Raw genomic sequence first — 22870 nt, forward strand, 5'->3', positions numbered from 1 at the left:
TTTCCATTTTTATCTTTAGAGTTGCCTTACCTCAAAGATTTCACTTCACTCAAGCTCAGTTAACAACACAGAGAACTTTGAAAAAAGAAGTTATATTCAGCCTGTAAAGAGGTAAACGAATGCACTCCTAACTAAATGTGTATAGTTACTTTAAAAATAACACACAGTATAGGACTAACTGTTCTCATCTGTATAGAAATGGCTGACACCTATCCATGTGACTGAGGAACATAGAAACTGTGTCTTCTGTCTAATATCCATATATAACCATCCAAAACTTAAAAGTATAACAGCAGCTAACTACTTTTCTATTTTGTCAGAGACCCTGGCTCATTTGATCTACTGCTTTAGAGACAGAAGAAGCAGGAGCTCTCTTCCATTCCATTGAAGGAGGAAGCAAAAACAAGCTACAGTGAGAGGAGACTGGCACACAATACACAGTTCACCAAGCCCTGGCTGCCAGGCAGAAGATGGGAACCCAAGCTGGACTGGTTAAGTTACTCGTTAGGTATGTCCTAGTTTCTCCTGTGTAAACTGGCGCTGATCCCATGCCTCCTCCTATAGTAAGTTATCTGGACCAATGAGTAAATTTGTGAGATCAGTTAACCAAAGCAGATTTTTTAGTACAAGGATTCCTTTAAAAGGAATCAACGAATTTTAAAAAATCCCACTGGTTATTGTTATGTTTTTATTCTTCAGTAAAAACACATGGCTTGTAAATATATCTCCGTTTCAATCAGAATCACATCTAGAACAAGAGAGGACTTAAATGTGGGAGACTTCACTGAGTAGCCTGCCACTGCTCAGTGCATGAAAGTATGTGCACTCCTTACAGTAATGTTCACCAAGCCAAATGTTGAGAAGCACTGACTGAAGTAATGTTTTAAAATCCACTTTACAATATATAAAGCAACACTGCTTTAAAAATCATACAAGATGGAAATGTTATTACATGAAGGAGAATGCTTCCTTTTAGGCAGGTCACAAGAGTTATCTCCGTATAATTAAATTCAACATGCTTGGGGTCGGGAAGCACAGAAACTAATCACAAATCACTCAATTTTAGAAAAGGGTTACAAAGTTAATTGATGATAAAAACAATTATGGGAATACAAAATGCAAGTATTAAAATTAAAAAGCAGAATCAAGAGTTATTCACACAAAAAATGCTCAGGTTGTTATTAATTTCTAAGTCAGAAACACATTCCAGGCTTTTCCCATGAAGAATGCATTAGAAATAAAGTTAGCAGGAAGAATTATAACCAAGGGTCCACTGAAAAAGAAGGACTTAACTTTCTCTCAGTCCCCTTTTACCGCTTGTCCTCGAATTATGAATTTATATTCATGAGTCCCTTTTCTTTCTTTCTTTGTCTCAGTTTTCTTTGCTTAGAATATTCTCTCTTTTCTAAGGGCGACAATTCAAAGCCTTATTATATGAAGGCAGGGGCAATCGATCTGCTATAGCATTAAGAATCCAAATCATTAAAAATGATGGGTAGAGCCCTGGCCAGTGTGGCCCAATGGACCCAGAGACTTGATCCCCAGTATTCTACGTGCAGGAGGCAGCTGATTAGTGTTCCTCTCTCTCTCTCTCTTAAAACACCCCCACACAAACACACACAAAATAATAATAAAAATATGTATTTTTTAAACTAAAATGATGGGTAGATAAGGGAATCCTCAAAAGAATAGCACAACCTGCACTTAAAATATCCGAGTGGAATGAGCAGTTTAAAAATGGAATTAGAAGAATTGCTAGATATCACAGCCTTTGTTTTGTCAAGAGTGAGAGAACAAAGCATAGGCAAGGGGAAGGGAAAAAAAAAAAAGGAAAAAAACAACACAGGTGGTATATGCAAATGTCAGGCTATCGTGTTGTAACCAGGGAGTTCTATAGCAGGTGAAGGGATTTTATACTTCCACCCTGATCATCTAAATTTGTTTAAAGGGCAAAATGTGAAGTCTAGTTAGATGAGCTTACAGAAAATTAGAGCCTATTGCTAAATTATAAAAAAGAACCTATGTCATTAAAAATCACTATCAGGCCGAAACCAGTTTGGCTCAGTGGCAGAGCGTCGGTCTGTGGACTGAAAGGTCCCAGGTTCGATTCCGGTCAAGGGCATGTACATTGGTTGTGGGCACATCCCCAGTAGGGGATGTGCAGGAGGCAGCTGGTCGATGTTTCTCTCTCATCGACGTTTCTAGCTCTCTCTCTCTCCCTTCCTCTCTCTGTAAAAAAATCAATAAAATATATTTAAAAAAAAAAAAAATCACCGTCAGGCCGAAACCGGTTTGGCTCAGTGGTGGAGTGTCGGTCTGCGGACTGAAAGGTCCCAGGTTTGATTCCGGTCAAGGGCATGTACGTTGGTTGTGGGCACATCCCCAGTAGGGGATGTGCAGGAGGCAGCTGGTCGATGTTTCTCTCTCATCGACGTTTCTAACTCTCCCTCTCCCTTCCTCTCTGTAAAAAATCAATAAAATATATATATTTTTTAAAAATCATCATCAGGCCCAGCCAGCATGGCTCAGTGGTTGAGCGTGGACCTATGACCCAGGAGGTCACGGTTTGATTTCTCCTGGTTGGAGCACATGCCTGGGTTTTGGGGTCCATTCCCGGTGTGGGGTATGCAGGAGGTGGCCAATTAATGATTCTCTCTCATCATTGATGTTTCTAGCTTTCTCCCCCTCTCCCTTCTTCTCTGAAACCAATAAAAAATATTTTTTAAAAATCACCATCAGCATATATACATATACATGTATATGTGTGTATGTGTTATGTAAAAGTAAAAAAATCTAGGGAAGTCTTAACCTTAAACAGTTAAGTGGACTACTCGCCCCCCACAACTTCTGGCAGTTAGATGTAAGGAATGCAGAAAAGAAGCAATTGATACAACTAGAAAATAATCAACCAGGATAACTTAATTTAGCTTAAAACCTTTATGGACTTAAATTTTCACTTCAAAACTTGAGTATTTTTACTATAATCACTGGGATTCCTACAGCTCCCAATCCAGTATCTTGCATATGCAAAAATATACTGACCTAAACTGGTAATGATGTCGTTGGCATTTCACTTTGTGGAAGCTTTTTTTTTTTTTTTTTTGACAAAAAAGTGTGACAGTTAAGTATAATTTAAAACAAGCCAGAAAACTTTGTAAGTTTCAAATAAGAATATAGACAATGAATTTTTCTAAACTTGGGGGAAAGGGAGTTTTAAAGTAACAAATAAAAAAATGTTGTGAATAGCCGAAACCGGTTTGGCTCAGTGGTAGAGCGTCGGTCTGCGGACTGAAAGGTCCCAGGTTCGATTTCGGTCAAGGGCATGTACATTGGTTGCGGGCATATCCCCGGTAGGGGGTGTGGAAGAGGCAGCTGGTCGATGTTTCTCTCATCGACATTTCTAGCTCTCTATCTCTCTCCCTTCCTCCTCTCTGTAAAATATCAAACCTAAAATCACTGTTAAACAAAAAGCACTGACTTTTGTATCCAATGATCCAATTTAATGACTATTGTATCCAAGTTGGTTTGCCTATAAAAAGTACCATATATGGTATATTGAAAGGATGTGGGATGGTGAAAGGGAGAAAAAGTACTACCTTTTTGAAATCTAAAAGGTTTTCCATTGCCTCTCCAAACCTTAATCACTACTGTCTCCTCCCCCAATCGGTGTCAAAGAGAAAGACCTTTTCTCTACTTAGTGCAGTCAGCAAAAATTTGCTCAGAACCTCCCTTAGAGTGTACTGTCAAATTGTGACCACACTTCAAATCTAGTATAATTTTTTATTTAAGGTCCAGTGATGATTAAAAAAATCAGTATGTTGAACCATTTCTGGTTCCAGGAAGGTAACATTTTTTGTATAAAGTCCATTAAATTATGTTCTCATCCTTGTTCTAATTTATTAGGGGGTCTTTCAGTTATGAAATAGAATGGAAAAGAAAGTCAGCTGGGTAGTTGATGAATGGAATATCGTTACCCTCTCTCTCTCCCTTCTCCTCATCTCTCCCAAAGCTACTAGAACTAGGCAACAGGTAGTTCAATTGGGAGATAAACCTGTCTTTTAAAATTTTATCTAAGAGAGTTGGAAAAGGGCTAAAAAATAGTTCTAGTTTCCTAAGAACAGGAAATATTATCCCATAATGTAGGGGAAAAACCATCACCTTTCTGAAGGCAATTTTTTCATATCTGCACAACAGGCCTCATGCAAGAAGGTTAAAAGATGCCCACGGAGCACACCCATCCAGCAGTTAGCCCATACCTGTAGCTTTACACCTCCCTCTCTGGACTATGTCTTCACTCTAAAAAACCAAGGAAAGAAAAATAAGTGGGCCATGCCTACACGTCTCATAATTCCAGATATGTAATGTATCTTCTTTCCAAAGAAAACTCTTGGAACATCATCCCATGCATTAAAAGGTCAAGGGTTTGATTCCAGGTCAGGGCATGTGCCCAGGTAGCGGGTTGTTACCCAGTTGGGGCACATGTGGGATACACCGATCAATGTTTCACTCATATCTCATATCAAAGTTTCTCTCCCCCTTTCTCCTTTTCCCTCCCTCTTCCCCTCTCTCTCTCAAGTCAATTTAAAAAAAGCATGTCCTCTGCCCTAACCAGTTTGGTTCAGTGGATAGAACATTGGCCTTCGGACTCAAGGATCCCAGGTTCAATTCGGTCAAGGGCCTGTGCCTTGGTTGCGAGCACATCCCCAGTGAGGGGTGTGCAGGAGGCAGCTGATTGATGTTTCTCTCTCATCGATGTTTCTCTCTCTTCCTCTCCTTTCCTCTCTGTAAAAAAAAAAAAAAAAAATCAATAAAATATATTAAAAAAATAAAAATAAAAAATCATGTTCTCGGGAGAGGATTAAAACAAAATTTTTAAAAAGGCCAAAACCAGTTTGGCTCAGCGGTAGAGCATCAGTCTGCGGACTGAAAGGTCCCGGGTTCGATTCCGGTCAAGGGCATGAATGTTGGTTGCGGGCACATCCCCGTTAGGGGGTGTGCAAGAGGCAGCTGGTCGATGTTTCTCTCTCATCAACGTTTCTAGCTCTCTATCTCTCTCCCTTCCTCTCTGTAAAAAATCAATAAAGTATATCTTTTTAAAAAAAAGAGTACCCCTCTCTCCCATTTTTAAAATATATTTTTTTATTGATTTCAGAGAAGAGGGAGAGTTGAGAGAGAGAAACATCAGTGATGGAATCGTTGATAGGCTGCCTCCTGCACATCCCCTACTGGGGATCAAGCCTGCATCCTGGACATGTGCCCTGACCAGAAATGAAACTGTGACCTCCTGGTTCTTAGGTTAATGCTCAACCTTTGAACCAAGCTGGCTGGCCCTCTCCCATTTTTAAGTACACAAAACCTTAAAGATTAATTGCATTTAACATCTTTAAAGGAATTTAAAGACACCATCAACTTAAGGCAGGGAATTAAAGTACTAAAAGGCTTAAAAGAGTCTTTCCCCAAAATGTCACACAAATTATAAAACAATGATTAGAATTCATGAGGCTGAATTTCAATATATCTAAGTCACCAAAACAACCATTTTTAACATCTGCTTTTGGATGGGAAAACTACAATAAAGCTGAAGACTGCACAGTTCTTTTCACAATTAAGGATCATCCTATTAGAGAGGCCATGTTATTGGCCTTCCTGAATTAAGTGCCAGGCATAAAATTGTTCAAAGGCAACCAAGTCCCTGCCTATGTAAATGCTTCTCCTGTAAAGCAGGGTAGTGGTGAACCACTGAAACAAAAAAAGTCAGAAGATAAGGAAGTTAATTGAAGGTAAAAGCAAACAGAGAAACCACAAAACCAATTTGTTTTATTTTTAAACATTATCAAACAATCTTGCAAGAAAAGATCAATTCTGTAAAGCTGCCCAAATCCTTACAAACATCATCGACAACTCCTCCAGCTATATACACAGAGAACTGCTCAAAGTCAATAAGGACGAAGTCTACATTGGAAAGTGGAAGAACCCTGAATGTCAAAGCCAGAACCAGAACTGAGAGACACCGCACTCTACCCACCCCCCCAAAGACAAAGATGTTCCTTGACAAGCATAAAGTCAGTGCTGAGGTGGTGTTTTGAACAGCAGAATCGAATAGATTACTACAAACCAAGGAATTACAGATGCCATAGATGATGATAAATGTGTGCATCCTCAAATTAATAAAATATGGCACTTAAAATTTGTAAATCTCATCTGAAAGTAGGGAGAAATGTCTAGACATTTACAAAGTGATAGTAATTATGAGCTTAACATTTTTTTCAACATTTATTATATGCCATGCAGTATCTTGGTGCTTTATACTTAATTCTCATACCTATCTAACTTTATTGACAGATGAGAAAAAATTCAAAGACATTAAGTAGTAACTGTCAAGATCACGTGAATCCAGGCAATGAAGAGATTTGGAATATAAAGCCAGGTACGTTAGCCATGGCCAAGTGATTCGCTTGGTTGGAGCCATCATCCCATATACCAAAACGTTTCGGGTTCAATCCCCTCAGTAACTGATTGTTCCTCTCTCTCTCTCTCTCAAATCAATAAACATACTTGCAGTAAAGATTTTTTTTTTTTAAATGTGTTCAAAGCCAGACACTTGAAACCTTGGATGAAAGGAGAACTCAGGTTAAAAACTGTGTACAAAGAAGATCACATACACAAACCAAGGAAAAGACTGTTTAAATGCTGAGGGCCATAAAGTTGAGTCTGACCTTTCTTCTAAAGACAAATTTTCTTTTATTAATATATTTTATTGATTTTTTACAGAGAGGAAGGGAGAGAGATAGAGAGCTAGAAACGTCGATGAGAGAGAAACATCGACCAGCTGCCTCTTGCACACTCCCTACCGGGGATGTGCCCGCAACCAATGTACATGCCCTTGACCGGAATCAAACCTGGGACCTTTCAGTCCGCAGACCGAGGCTCTACCACTGAGCCAAACTGGCTTTGGCTAAGACAAATTTTCTACGTAGATAAATGTAGAAAGTTTCAGTCATATGAGAGATACAATTTAGGTTAGTGAAAACTTCATGCTATTAGTAGATAAGTGACTCTGAGCAGTTAATTAACATCTCTAAATGTCAGTTTCCTCACCTATAAAAGAAGACTTTACATATATCAAAAGGAACCAAAAGGATGACCAGAATTCAAGCCATTGTACAAATTTCTAACTGGAAGAGGAAAGAATGATAGGAATTACTTGGGAAAACTGTGCTTTAAAAAAAAAATTTTAAAAAAAAATGTCTGTCTGTTACCTGTTAAGACTGCCTGCAATGCCCTTCTTTCTTTTTCGCCTTTTATGTGGCTGGTTCAATAGGAAGGAAGGCTGGGCTTTACTGCTTTGGAAAATTGCATGTCCTCCTGCTCCCATACTCTAGAAATCCAAGTAACCACATAATAGGATCACTGCAAAGCTTTCCATACTTAGCATACTAGCCAGGTTCATCTCTATGCAAAACTCCACCAGGGAATGGTGCTAAAATCCAGTAGAGTTTGACTGGGATAGCCAATCTACTTATCTTCCTTGGGAACCTGTAGCAGGAAAATAATACTTGCCTTCAGATTCCAATCCCAGATCCTGGACACAAACACATCACAACTAATGGGGTAGAATCTACCTCAAAAGACTAGTGCAGCTGAAACTGGTTTGGCTCAGTGGATAGAGCGTCGGCCTGCGCCCCGGGTTCGATTCCGGTCAAGGGCATGTATCTTGGTTGCGGGCACATCCCCAGTAGAGTGTGTGCAGGAAGCAGCTGATGGATGATTCTCTCTTATTGATGTTTCTAACTCTCTATCCCTCTCTCTTTCTCTGTGAAAAATCAATAAAATATATATTTTTTAAAAAGACTAGTGCATTAAATTCAATAAAATGTGGAAAAGCACTAAGCAATAAATAGGTGGACCCAAGACTGAATTTAACTGCTTTGCTAATCTGTAAATGGGGATGAGTAGGTGGGTTAAACAGGTACACTGAAGTAGGAAATAAATTCTTTTCTAGTTCTGTTATTCCCAGAGAATCTCCTTCCACTCTAATAAATTACTCTATGTTAAACAATCTGGGTCTTACCAGGTGTACCGGTTAATAATGTGGATTTTTTTCAAGTTACACATAAATTGACATATATGCAATTTGATATGTATGCTAATTTGTTGTATTGACAGCAAACTTCAAAACCTCCTATGTCAAATTTTCTGAAGGTGTTAACATCATATATTATTTTTATCTTGAAAATGTCAAATTTCGTGCCAAAAAAAGAGCATTTTCAGGAAGTTTTAATTCATTGCTTTATTTTAAAGAAAAGTGCTGCTAAAAGTTATCATATACTTCGGAAAGCTTATGGTGAACATGCTCAACCTCAAGATACTAGTGAGCCGAAACCGGTTTGGCTCAATGGATAGAGCGTCGGCCTGTGGACTGAAAGGTCCCGGGTTCGATTCCGGTCAAGGGCATGTGCCTTGGTTGCGGGCACATCCCCAGTAGGTGGTGTGCAAGAGGCAGCTGATCGATGATTCTCTCTCATCAATGTTTCTAACTCTCTATCTCTCTCTCTCTTCCTCTCTGTGAAAAATCAATAAAATATATTAAAAAAAAAAAAAAGATACTAGTGAATGCTGGTTTAAGTACTTTAAAAGTGATGATTTCAATGTGAAAGACAAAGAATATCCAGGGCAACTGAAAAAGTTTGAAGACCAACAATTACAAGCATTATTGGATGAAGATGTGTGTCAAACTCAAAAACAACTTGCAGAAAGATTAAATGTTGCTCAGCAAACCATTTCCAATGGGAAAGATTTTTAAGGAAGGAAAATGGGTGCCACATCAACTGAACAAAAGACAAATGGAAAACCAAAAAGTCATCAGTAAAATGTTGCTTCAATGGCACGAAAGAAAGTCTTTTTTCCATCAAATTGTGGCTGGCAATGAAAAGTGGATTTATTTTGAGGATCCCAAAGGCACAAAATCATGAGTTGATCCAGGTCAACCATCAACATCAACTGCAAGGTCAAACTGCTTTGAAAAAGAAGACAATGCTGTGTTTGGTGGGATCATGAAGGTGTAATAAATTATGAGTTTCTCAAACCAGGTGAAACCATTAATACAGACCGCTACTGACAACAGATAATCAATTTAAACCACTCTTTGAAAACCAGTTAGAGACACGTTAAAAGATCTTGCCTGGGAAGTATGAATCCAACCGCCACATTCACTAGACCTTGCTCCCTCAGATGACTATTTGTTCCGATAGATGATGGCACACGCACTTTCTGAGCAGCACTTCAAAATGTAAAACATACGAAGAAGTGCATAACTGGGTCTCTGGATAGTTTGCCTCAAAACAAAAAAAGTTCTATTGGGACAGTATCCACAAATTACCTGAAAGATGGAGGAAATGTGTAGCTAGAGATGGACATTACTATGAATAAAGCAATTTTCAGCCCGAGCTGGTGTGGCTCAGTGGAAAGAGTGTCAGTCTGGGGATTGAAGGGTCCCGGGTTCAATTCCCGCCAAGGGCACATGCCTGGGTTTCGGGCTTGATCTCCAGTAGGGGGTGTGCAGGAGGCAGCCAACCAATGATTCTCATCATTGATGTTTCTCTCTCTCTCTCTCTTTCTCCCCCCCCTTTCTCTCTGAAATCAGTAAAAAAAATATTTTTTTTTAAAAAGCACTTTTGATGTTTCTCTTGAAATTATTGGTTTTCTTTGATTACAAAAGCCGTATTAATCAGTACACCTGGTAGTTCTGACTTGTCTTGGTCAACAGGGATGAACTTAACACTTGCTCTGTGGGGTGTGCAAACATCTTTTTTCCCCTTGTGACACTGCTCTGTGACTACTATTTCCATGATTCAGGCTTAAGTTTAGGGCTTCTGACTCTTTACTGAGTCATCTATGTGTGTCCTCTCTCTGACCCTAGTAAAGAGTTTATAAACAGATCCCAATCTCATCTCCTCCATTGGCCAGTATGCTCATCCTTTCTTTAGGGGCAACATTTTTTTCCAGCTTTTAAAAAAAAGCTATGGAAAAATACATACATAAAATTTACCATCTTAACCATTTTTAATATAGTTCAGTATGTCAACATTGTTATGCAATGTTGCAACAATTTTAAGACCTCTCCTTTTTCATCAAGATTCTTAATCTAATAACTTTTTTTTTCTTCCCAGAACTGTGTGAAGATGGACATGGGAGATTTCCTGAAGAGAGAATTCAAAATTTTCATCAGATTCTCTAATCACCTGAGCTTTGATTCTCTCTGCTGCAAAGATACAAAACAGTCTGTTAGACAGAGGCCAGATCTGATGTCATTTGTGTGATCTTGAGTGAGTCACTTTTCCTGGGCTTCAATTTCCTTATCTATAAAACTAGAAGATGGGTCTAGATTAATCCAGATTATCACTAAATCATCTAAAAGCTCAATCCTATTTTCTCCAAATGGATTTTACTTTATTTTTTTAAATATATTTTTATTGATTTTTTTACAGAGAGGAAGAGAGAAGGATAGAGAGTTAGAAACATCGATGAGAGAGAAACATCGATCAGCTGCCTCCTGCACACCCCCTACTGGGGATATGCCCACAACCAAGGTACATGCCTTTGACCAGAATGGAACCGGGACCCTTCAGTCCGCAAACCGATGCTCTATCCACTGAGCCAAACCGGTTTCGGCTCCAAATGGATTTTAAACTATTATTTAAGGTCTAGTTCAATTCCCACACATATGAGATACCTAGGAGAAACTACTATGTATAAATCTCATTTCTAAATTTGTATTATGAAATATATTTCTTTTCTTTTTTTTAAATATATTTTATTGATTTTTTTACAGAGTGAAAGAGAGAGAGATTGAGAGTTAGAAACATTCATGAGAGAGAATCATCGATCAGCTGCCTCCTGCATACCCCCTACTGGGAATGTGCCCGCAACCAATGTACATGCCCTTGACCGGAATCGAACCCGGGACCTTTCAGTCCGCAGGCTGACGCTCTAGCCACTGAGCCAAACCAGTTTTGGCATGAAATATATTTCATATGCTATCATTTTTGTGAACAAATAAGTCCCTCTTCAAAAAACACATAATTATTATCAAATTAAGTATACTCTATATACCATTGTGTAACCTACTTTTTTCACTTACAATTATAAACTTTTAATTGTGAGCAGCCCATATTTAAGAATTAGTCAGAATTGGCATGGTTTTGCCAATAACATCCTTCCTATGTGACACAACCAACCAATAAATATAACACCACCTATTTTACAAAGCCAACATTAATTATCTAGTCCTCTGAAACTGCTAAGAAAAGGGGGGGGGGCAGTAAAGTTGGGTGGGGGGGGGTGAGTTGGCTCTTTGTTCTCCTTCCTTTCCCTATCTGCCATCCCATCTTTTGTATAGTTATGTGATCCTTCCATATGACTACATAGGCACCTAAACAAGCCATCTCACCTAATGGAGATCACTGTTTGGAGGTGTTCAGGTTAAGCAGAGAGGGAATGTAAAATACATAGTTTTTAAACCTCTTTTCCTACTTCCTTCTAAAATGCCTACACTCTCAAAATAATTCTCAAAACTACATAAAGTATTCACTCTCTCCTATACTGTAGCTCTCTATAAGGGGTCGGGGGTGGGGTGTAGGAATCTCATTCTGTTTTAGCTCTTCCTGTTTCCTTGGCAGCACTATCAGAACTGGGCAACATATTGTTGGATGTAGCAGCAATTTACACATAGTAGCTAAGCTAATATGTGGCTTTCTCTGGGGGGAACTGCTAACTTTTTCATGTATCTTTCTAGTTTGAACCCAGTGTTCTGACAATATCAAAGTTAAATATTTGCCACTTTAAGACATGGAACCATGCACAGAAATCACAGGTGGCAAAGACACCACATTATGTGGTAGAAGTGGGGACTCTAAAGACCTCCCTACCTACAGGGACCAAAACAAAGCACCTAATCCAAACTTGAGGGTTCAGTCATTACACTTTCCCATGATATTCTTGTATCACTTGCTTAAATCTGGCCATGTTCTAAGACCACCATTTCCGCCTTAGTTTCACTGCCCTGCCATAAGGCCAAATCCATCTCATCTAGTGAGTCACTACTGTTCCTCTCCAACTGTATTTTGATTTCAGCCCACTTGTGCAGCTCATCAGGGCTGCACCATATGTTAGTACCATGTAGGCAGAATGTGACTAATTTTTCTTCTAAAACATTGTCAAGAGTTACTTCTAAAATTACTTTATAATCTTGATGTCTCCGAAGAGTCATTTTTGTAATACATAACCTCTGGAAATGACTTTATAATTATTTTTCTGAGTGCTCAAAGGAGATTATTTAGCATTTTCACTCCCATTTTCAGATGAGGGAATTAAAATGAAGAGAACAAATTAAGTGACCTAGGTTCTATAACCAGCCAGTGAGAATTGTACTTTCTGGAATCATGGCACTCTGGTAAAGTAAGCACATTTGTAAAATGCTTTTTTAGAGGGGAAGCTCAAAATAGTATGTTGCTTTTATTTTCTGAAATGAATACTGAACTTTAAGTATAATTTCTTGGAATTTAAAGGCTAATTATGATGACTAAATGGTCTCATATCCATCTGAAAGTTTTAAGAGTAAAAGGACGGAATGAGCCAGGTAACATAAATATTTTTCTAATTGATAAAGATCATAAATGGGTGAAACTAACATTGAGAGAGAGAGAAAGAGAGATGACTTGCAGATTCAGCTACCATCACTAATTCCCTTAAAATAAAAACTTTTTTTTTTTTTTTTTAAAGAGGACAGCCCAGCTGGAATGGCTCAGTGGGTTCAATCCCCTACTAAGCATCTATTAAGGGCAGCCATTCAATGTTTGTTTTTCCTCTCTCTAAACATGTCCTCCAGTGAGGATTTAAAGAGAGGGGGGGGGGGGGGGGGGGGGGGCCTGCTCCTGCCTACTTTAGGCAATTTACTTCTGTGGCAATGATGATTGCTAGGCTTGATAATAAAATTTATCTCGCCCGAGCCAGTTGCTCAGTAGTTAGAGCACTGGCCCTCAAACAGAAGGGTGGAGGATTCCATTGCAGTCATACCTCGGTTGCAGCTTGATCCATGGCCCAGGTCAGGGGCGAGTGGGGGAGGTAGCTGATCAATGTGTCTCTCTCACATTGATGTTTATCTCTCTGTCTCTCCCTATCCCTTCCACTCTACCTAAAAGCATGGGAAAAAATATCCATTAAGAAAAAATAAAATTTTTAATTATAAAACTTATATCAAGGTTTCTTAAATCTTCCATTTCAGGTCATATGTTCATTTTAGTAACTCTTTAGGATGCTAGTTTGACTGCCATTGCATTGAGACCTTTTTGACCACTAATAATATTCTTCAGGATAATATCCCTTGCTAAACATTTTTAAAAGATCTTAAGTATTTTATCAATACTGAAAACTGCACATGCCCTTTGAATCCAGCAATTCCAGTTCTAGAAATATACCCCTCTTTGCCGAAACCACTCTGACTCAGTGGATAGAGCTTCGGCCTGCGGACTCAACGGTCCCTGGTTCAATTCAGGTCAAGAGCATGTACCTTGGTTCAATTCGGGTCAAGAGCATGTACCTTTGGGCACATCCCCAGTAGGGGGTATGCAGGAGGTAGCTGATCGATGTTTCTCTCTCATTGATGTTTCTAACTTTCTATCCCTCTCCATTCCTCTCTGAAAAAAATCAATAAAATATATTTTAAATAAATAGAAATATACCCCTCAAATAGTGATGTACATAGAGTATGCAAAGAGTCATTTGTAAGAATACTATTTATAATAGCAAAAACTGGGAACATACATATATGCTCATCATTTGGGTGCTGGTTAAAAAATATATAGTATAATACAACAGAATACTGAAGCTATTAAAGAGAATAAAGAAGGCAGTTCTAACCTCTATTAAGGATTGATCAGAAGGATATATTTATATAATAAGAAAGGAATTGTACATGTTTGTACATAAGCAGAACAACTCTAGACAGATAAAGAAAAAACTGCTAACAAAGTTGCAAATGTGGAATACCGGCTGAATTATTTACAAATTGATGTTACCTATTCTACAGTAAATTTTTATTGTTAATCCTCATCTGAAGTTATTTTCTCATTGATTTTTAGAGAGAGTAGAAGCGAGGGGCAGAGCCATATTGAAACACTGATGTGAGAGATCATATCAATTGGTTCCTTCCCACACAAGCCCCGAACAGGGCTGGGGATCAAACCTGCAAACCGAGGTCTGTGCTTCTGACTAGAATCTAACCCGAGACCCTTTAGTCCGAGGGCTGATGCTCTATCCCTGTGGTCAGCAAACTTATTAATCAACAGAGCCAAATACCGACAGTACGACGACTGAAATTTCTTTTGAGAGCCAAATTTTTAAACTTAAACTTCTAATGTCACTTCTTTAAAACAGACTCACCCAAGCCGTGGTATTTTGTGGAAGAGCCACACTCAAGGGCGAAAGAGCCACATGTGGCTCACAAGCTGCAGTTTGCCAACCACGGCTTTATCCATTAAGACAAATCAGCTAGGGTCATTTTACAGAAAAATTTTAAAAGGAAACTCTTGAAACTATGAGGTACAAAGTAAAGAAAAAGCCTAACTCATGCTGTTCCAAAACAAGCACTTTGTTTTCTGCTTTGACTGAAACTTTTGTGTTGAAATAGCCATCGTCCAGGTGAACCAGCAGTATACACAAGTGAACTGGGTAGTTACACCATTTGAAATTACCCCAGTAACTCAGCTGATATTAAGGCTGGCCTATTTACAAAGTTTGGAGCCATTTTCAATCACTCAGCTGTATATCTATGTGTACATTTTCTTCAATCAACCTTTTCTACCAGGGAAAGTGCACCATTAGCTGAATTGCAGTAAAGGGACAGGGTGAGATAATATGTCAAAACAAATTCTATAAATACAGCTTCTGGCCTAGTATCTCACAAAGGAATCAAAATAGCTTTAAATTTAATAGAAAAATTCTAGTACTGCAATATCTTACTTGAAGGCTCTAGAGAACAGAAGAGGCCAGTGATATGGAATCCTGTTTCTCCCTCTCCCTAATCTCAGAGGAGGTTAAGATAAAATTGTAGATATAATTCCAGGTCAGCATCTCCTCACCTCTTCCCCCCCACACTACCCAATTCATCAATATCCTTCACTGAGCTCACTCAACCTGTTAAGCAGATATGCCCACTACATATAACATATAACCGCCCTTCCACAGTACCTAGCATCTAACTTCTATCACCTCTAAAACCACTGACCAAGTAGCCAAGAACCCTGCCTGTACCATCTGCCCCAACCTCACCCCAAACATTTGAGCACTCAAGCAGGATGCTTCCATATGGCCCTGTCTCAGGAGGTTTTTATCCTGTTTTGTTGACAAGCAGGAAACTTTATTCAATCTTTTGTTTTTAATATCATAATCCTACAAAACTAGAAAAGACTTCTTTCTATGGAAATTATTTCTGGGACTGTTAGGTTATATGCCAAAAAGTACAAAAATTACACTTTTGCTTCAGCCAGAGATTATGTTCAGGCTAGCTCTAGGCAAATTCTAAATACCTTTAATACTATCACTTTTTTTTAAGTTACTTCCATTATTGTGCTTTCAATACTCTCAAATTGTGCTTCTAAAAGCACTTCTGACCTTTAAACACCCATTTATATGATCTGTCAACGCCTTCAAATCACTCCTTTAAAAAAAATAATTGTTCCACAAAATTAAACTTGTGTTTTGATTTCATTTTTATGAAAACAAGCTCTTTAGCCCTACCCACTTTGGTTCAGTGGGTAGAGCACTGGCCTGTGAACCAAAGGATTCTGGGTTCAATTCTGGACAAGGGCACGTACCTCAGTTGCAAGCTCCTCCCCAGCCCAGACCGTGGTCGGGGCTTATGCAGGAGGCAACCAATCGATGTGTTCCTTTCATATTAACATTTCTCTGTCTTTCCCTCTCTCTAAAGATCAATGGAAAAATATCCTCAGGTGAGGATTAAAAAAAGCCCAACTCTTTATAAAATGGGAGCTCTAGCAACCAAAACACATTAAAAGAACATCCACTATAAACCCAGAACTAGGCGGTACAAAAAAAGGCCTGATCCCTGCCTTTAATGAATTTTTAAGTCTTATTCAGAAGACATAACTTACACCACAAACAAAAACATTGCACAGCGTATATCCAAGGGAAAGCATATCTGCCATCAATTTGAGAGACTAAAAAACATCTCAGGAGAACTGGTTCTTGTTCCCTATCTAAATCAAACATTTGTGCTATTCAATCATACTGTCTAAGATAGAAGAACATCATTTTTGCTACCCTCCAATGAAATTACCCAGCCTATCATAATTCTCCCATCATCATTTCTTTGAACAGACCTCCCTGTTATCCTGTTATATTCACACAGATCTAGTAATTGGGTTAGACAAAACTTGCCAATGTTCCTTTCTTATGCTTCTGCTAAGAGGGCTTCTCTTGAGAATGTGTAGTGCAGGGGATAAGAGTTAAGGAAGCTAAAATTCTGCTTTAATATCTTCAGTAGTCTGGCACTAGCAGAGAGAAACTACAATAGTAATTTCAGGAATGCTCATGAACTTGTTATTTGCCATGCAGCTCTTTATCATCAATAAATCAATTTTGTAGCCAAAACCGGTTTAGCTCAGTGGATAGAGCATTGGCCTGCAGACTGAAGGGTCCCAGGTTCGATTCCGACTGCCTTGTTTGTGGGCACATCCCCGGTAAGGAGTGTGCAGGAGGTAGCTGGTCGATGTTTCTCTCTCATCGATGTTTCTAGCTCTCTGTCCCTCTCCCTTCCTCTCTGAAAGGAATCAATAAAATATATTTAAAAAAGAAATGAATTTGTTGACAGTGACCTGCAAAACCAAAGTCATATAGTCATTTTCATAAGGAAATTCTAAAACAAAACTGGGTTAGACTGACTTACAATTCAATAATCCCAAATAATATTCCAAATGTTATGATAAATATATACTGTCAAACTACAATATACCCTACAACTCAGATTCTAGTCACACTGCTTTCTAATCCCAGTTTTGCCGCTTACTACTAGCCAGGTAACTTTAAGTTGTTTAACTTCTTTATACTTGTTTCCTCATCTATAAAGTGTTATAGTATCTACTTTACAGGGTATTTATTAGAATTAAAAGATTTATATAGCATTTAGTCAATACCTGGCACATGAAAGTTCAATAAATGTTTCCTATCATTATTATTCCAGGTTCTAAGGTTGGTGCCTATGGTGAGACAGGTTGAGTCCCAAAAAGTTTTATTCTTTGACTAGATGATTAATAAAGATATTATGCCTTTCTTGGCAACTCTTACTATCTATCTGGCATGGCTCAGTGTGTGAGCATCGGCTGATGAACCAGGAGGTCACGGTTTGATTTCCAGTCAGGGCACATACCAAGGTTGGGGGCTCAATCTCCAGGGTGGTGCGTGCAGAGGGCAGCCAATCAATGATTCTCTCTCATCATTGATGCTTTTCTCTCTCTCTCTCCCCCTCTCCCTTCCTCTCTGAAATCAATAAAATATACACTATTTAAAAAAAATTAAAGGAAATGTGGAATAGAGATGTGATAGCTGCAGTGTTCTTTACTGAGGTTGAGCTTTAATACCAAAGAGTTGTCACTGAGTTTAATCTCCAATGACATCCCCTACAAAGAGTATATAGTGATTCATGGGAAAAATGGGAAAACATTAGTAGGATGGTAAAGTGAGATGGGTCCTAAGAGTTGCCAAGAAGGGGAAGATGAAGCCTATTTAACACCACATTCAACAGAAAGTCATTTAATACACAGGACCCGGGAGAGGCTCAGCACCGGGTCCTAGGCGCTAAACAAATGCATACACCCAAAGCCAACAACAGACAAGTGGCAAAATGTGATTCAGAGTCAGAATACATCAGCAAATAGTAGCATGGAACTCTGCAACCATTCCACACAGCCACAGGAAGGAGCTGCCTCAGTGAATGTGTTTCTAACATTTAAAGTCCTTTTCTCTCCTCACCTGCCACAGTTACAAATATGTGCAGAGAACAGTCTCATCCCTACTCAGCTGACAAATTCTATTCCCAAGTCTGTATGCTTATGACTCATGGGGTTTGGGGGAGGGGATAAAGTATAAAACAAACAAACTTGAATTTAGACTTAAGTTTACTAAGAGTGAGGAATTCAAATCAGAATATCTCACAACAAATTAAGAAAGCAGCCTTTAAAAATATAGTAACAAACTCAAGACGGTTTGGAAATAGCCTGAAATCTGTCTACATGTCACGTCCCCTACTATTCCTTAAATAGACATGACACCAAAACACATTGCAAGCCCTCTGTGTAAGGCCCAACTTTACAAAGCACTCTGCATCAGTACAAACATAGCACAGGCCAAAGCAACAGGGTGCTTCCCACCATTTCTTTCCCAGCAAATGGCCAAGTTAAGCCCCTACTACACAAAATCATTTCTTTTAAAAATATATATATTTTATTGATTTTTTTTTTACAGAGAGGAAAGGAGAGGGATAGTCAGAAACATCGATGAGAGAGAACATTAAAAAGGACTTTAAATGTTAGTGAAACACATTCACTGAGGCTGCCTCCTACACACCCCCACTGGGGATGTACCCAAAACCAAGGCATATGCCCCTGACCAGAATCGAACCCGGGACCCCTCAGTCCGCAGGCCAACGCTCCATCCACTGAACCAAACCAATTTCGGCCACAAAATCATTTCTTAAGGGTGCAGAGGTGTCTCAGCCTTTTCTGCTCAAATCTACATCAGGAAATTTGTATGCCAGGAAAGGAATTCATTTCCATTCCCGAAGAACTGATCTTTGTGATCAGTAGAGAAAAAAAGGAAAAAACACCACACACACTACTATTTTAATGAGATAAGTTTCTAAGAGAGAACCCAAAGACCATTTCTGACCCTGTATTTTACCAATTTTGCATCCTCTCTAAAACATATTTTATTAAGTAATACAAATCTTGCCTCCTCACCCCATCCCAGAAATTCTGGAACATTCTCTATAATTTATATTTGACAAAACAAAACAAAGACAAACCAGTCACCTCTTTAACTTGAAAATCTGAGTCCTCCACAGAAATGTACACAGACAGACAGATGGACACATGCAAGAACACAGACTTTGAGGCCTGGCTGAGTCCAGAGCAGGCCTGAGCCAGTATGGGTGCACAGGGCAGCCACACAGGCCTAGCTAGTGGGCTGTGCCTGCTGTTGCTGTACAAATATAGAAACCTGAAAAGTGGAACAGGAGCTTCAGCAGAACAGATTCTGCTCCGTGCTCAGAGAGGGAGGAGCAGAAGACCAGAACAGCTTTACCCATACATGGTTGCTGAAAGGGGGCCATTGGTGAAAGCCCAATTATCTCACACACGTGCACTCTAATCACATGCTCCAGACAAAAAACAGAACCATGCCGGCTGCTACTTGAAGGAAGGTTTCAGAGACTGCATTTCAATTAAGGATCTTCTCAATAATTTCAGTGACTTACATCAAGAATCCCTCAGCCCAGGGAAACCGAAAACACATTGTGAAAACTTTACTGGGTCAGATTCTCACCAGATCAGCAGTATACATGAGGCTTAATTTATCACTTAAAATCTGAAATTTAACACAAAGAAAAGTTACTTCCCATATTTGTGAATGAACTTCATCTTTATTGACAGTTGCTTTTTTCAGAAAGAAGATCTCACTCCAATTCAGACTATCTTTTAGGGTCTATTTTTTCTGGTAAGAAAAAGTTAAAATAATTTCTGATATATTAAAAAATGCATTTCCCAGGATGCTGGCTTATAAAATCAGAACCCAAAAATGTACTTATATCCCCAAAATTACTTTGCTTAGGACAATTCATTCAGATTTATCTCAATGTGAAATATATGAAAAGCCTAATTTTTGAGCAGAGTGAATGCTCCAAAGATAAAACACATGGTTTTGCTCTGGTTGGTGTGGCTCAGTTGGTTGAGTGTCATCCCATTGCATGTTCGATTCCCAGATTACAGAGTACATGTCCAGTGCGTGAGTTCAATCTCCAGGGCCGGAGGCAGCCAACTGGTGTTTCTCTTTCTCTCCTGCTCTCTTCCTTCCTCTCTCTAAAAATCAATTTTTAAAAAACTGTTTTTAATGCACGACTGAATTCTAGCTGATATGTCTCAATGGCCAGAGTGTTGGCATATGGAATGAAGGGTCCCGGGTTCGATTCCAGTCAAGGGCACATGCCCAGGTTGTGGGCTTGATCCCCAATAGGGGGCATGCAGAAGGCAGCCAATCAATGATTCTCTCTGGTCACTGATGTTTCTATTTCTCTCCCTTTCCCTTCCTCTCTCTGATATCAAATAAAAAAATAAATGCACAGCTGAATGAATCAAATTATTCTATGCTTTAGCTCTTAATGAATCAACCATGTACGTCACACTGTCTATATATTTATTCAGTATTATATGGGCTATAGAACAAATATAAGCCATACTATCACTTAACCCCACTATCTATAACCTAGTTCTTGGATAAGATTAAGGTTACTTAAGTGGCCAGGATTGTGTTGCTCAGTGATTGAGCGTCGACCCTGTGCTAATAAGAGGTTAACAGTTGGATTCCCAGTCAGGGCACATGCCCAGGTTTGTGGTCTAAATCCCCAGTGGGAGAAAATTGCAGGAGGCAGCCGATCGATGTTGATGTTTCTCTCTCATCATTGTTTCTGACTCTCCCTTCCTCTCTCTGAAATCAATAAAAACATATTTTTTAAAATAATAATGTATTCCAGTACTGACCAGTGTGTTAAACGGTTAGTATCTGCCCAAGCACGAAGAGGTTGAGGGTTTAATTCCCAGTCAAGGGCATGTATCTCAGTTGCAGGTTCGATCCCCAGCCCTGGTCAGGGCCCATGTGGGAGGCAACCAATATATAATATACGTCTCTCTTGTATTGATGTTTGTCTATCTACCTACCTACCCATTTATCTATCTCTCCCCCCTTTCCTGCCTCCCTTCCACTCACACTAAAAATCAAAAGAAAGCCGAGACTGGTTTGACTCAATGGATAGAGCGTCGGCTTGGGGACTGAAGGGACCCGGGTTCAATTCCCGTCAGGGGCATGTACCTTGGCTGCAGGCATATCCCCAGTGGGGGGGGTGCGGGAGGCAGCTGATAGATGACTCTCTCTCATCGATGTTTCTAGCTCTCTATCTCTCTCCCTTCCTCTCTGTACAAAATCAATAAAATATATTTTTTTAAAAATCAAAAGAAAAAATATCCTCCAATGGGGATAAAAAATAAAATAAAAAATTATGTATTCCAATTCAAACTAAATCTAAATTTTCTTGTTTTTCAAATATATATATTAAAAATATATTTTTATTGATTTCAGAGAGGAATGATGAGAGAATCATTGATCAGCTGCCTCCTGCTTGCCCCACATGAGGATCAAACCTACAACCTGGGCCTTTGCCCTAAATTGGAATTGAATCATGACCTCCTGGTTCATAGGTCAATGCTCAACCACTGAGCCACGCCAGATGGGATAACCTGAATTGTTTTTGGATGACAAAAATCACAATGCTTTTTTCAAAAAAGTTTTGAAGCAATTTTACCACCACTACAAGCCCTTCTCAGGGGGCTTACAAGAGAGAATTCCTTAGATGTGCTTAGAGATAACCCACTAGATAATCCCTCTCTTTCCAGGCGCACTTTTTTGTTAAAGCTTCCAGTTTCCTACCTCTAATCCTATCCTATAGCAAAGAGAGTAACAGGAGACAGGTACACAGGGAAAAAAACTAGAGCACAGAAGATTAGAATGAAGAAGACTGATAATAGACAAAGAAGCTACCCATCCAGATAGCAAGAGGTAATATATAAAAATGGCCGCTGCCTAATCTCTCAATTTGTAAAAACAAGTACAGCCAAAACTGGTTTGGCTCAGTGGATAAAGAAACTGGTTTGGCTCAGTGGATAGAGCGTCGGCCTGCAGAATGAAGGGTCCTGGGTCCGATTCCCGTCAAGGTCATGTACCTTGGTTGCAGGCACATGGGGGCGTTGTGCAGGAGGCAGCTGATCCATGTTTCTCTCTCATTGATGTTTCTAACTCTCTATTTCTCTCCCTTCCTCTCTGTAAAAAATCAATAAAATATATTTTTTAAAAGTACATTAGATAACAAAAAACTAGCTTTCCTCCAGAGGACAGCGGCTGCCAACCGGTTGGACCACTATGGCCCATGAAATCAGAAAGGTTGGCGACTGCTGCTCTAGGACAACAAAAGGAAAAAAAAAAAGTGTCTGTTACTGAACCATTTAAGCCTAAAACTTTTAAGTTCTCATAGCAACTTAAGTCTCATCACACTGCATACATACTGTATATAAAGCACATATTTAGAGGCTTAACTAGTAAACTCAAAATGTGACATATGTGCAATGTGGGCGACAACATTATTCTGGGAACTTTAACTTTAAAATCTTCCAACTTTTATTTTGCAGCCCCAAAGATGATATAATAGTCAACTATGCAGAAGGTACAAGCTCAAGGAAGAAGAGACACAAAGAACATAAATAGACGCAAAGAGAAGAAAGACAAGAAAATCCAGGCTATCAGAAAAAGTCTCTGAAACCGGCTCTCCTCCAACTGTGAATCAACTTGTAAATGGAGGCTTAAAAACAAGGTTGCTAGTGAGGACATATATCAAGATAACTTTTGGAATGCTCTTCAACGTAGGCTCAGTCAAAAGAGTAAGACCACAGATCAGACCATTTGGTAAATGTGGTACTGACTGCATTTAGCTGAAGAGGTTGATGCTTTATTTTCCTAGGAGCTCAAAGAATATAGC

General features: G+C 39.1%; 1 protein-coding gene across 5 annotated transcripts in view; it reads right to left on the reverse strand.

The window, feature by feature from the left end:
- Positions 1 to 22870, reverse strand: part of CELF1 (CUGBP Elav-like family member 1) — a 70578-nt gene that overhangs the window by 31131 nt on the left and 16577 nt on the right. For 2 of the 5 annotated variants that reach the window (XR_006740908.1, XR_006740911.1), the window contains exon 2: positions 4257 to 4296. The exons of 1 other annotated variant lie outside the window; for it this stretch is intronic. The gene's annotated coding sequence lies outside the window, so the exon portion shown is untranslated. Of the gene's footprint in view, positions 1 to 30; positions 53 to 4256; positions 4297 to 16625; positions 16644 to 22870 lie in introns of those variants that run through there. 2 more of the 5 variants (XR_006740909.1, XR_006740910.1) reach the window with 2 other exon arrangements.

Source organism: Pipistrellus kuhlii, unplaced genomic scaffold (assembly GCF_014108245.1).
Source record: "Pipistrellus kuhlii isolate mPipKuh1 unplaced genomic scaffold, mPipKuh1.p scaffold_m20_p_9, whole genome shotgun sequence".
NCBI classification, from domain to species: Eukaryota; Metazoa; Chordata; class Mammalia; order Chiroptera; family Vespertilionidae; genus Pipistrellus; species Pipistrellus kuhlii.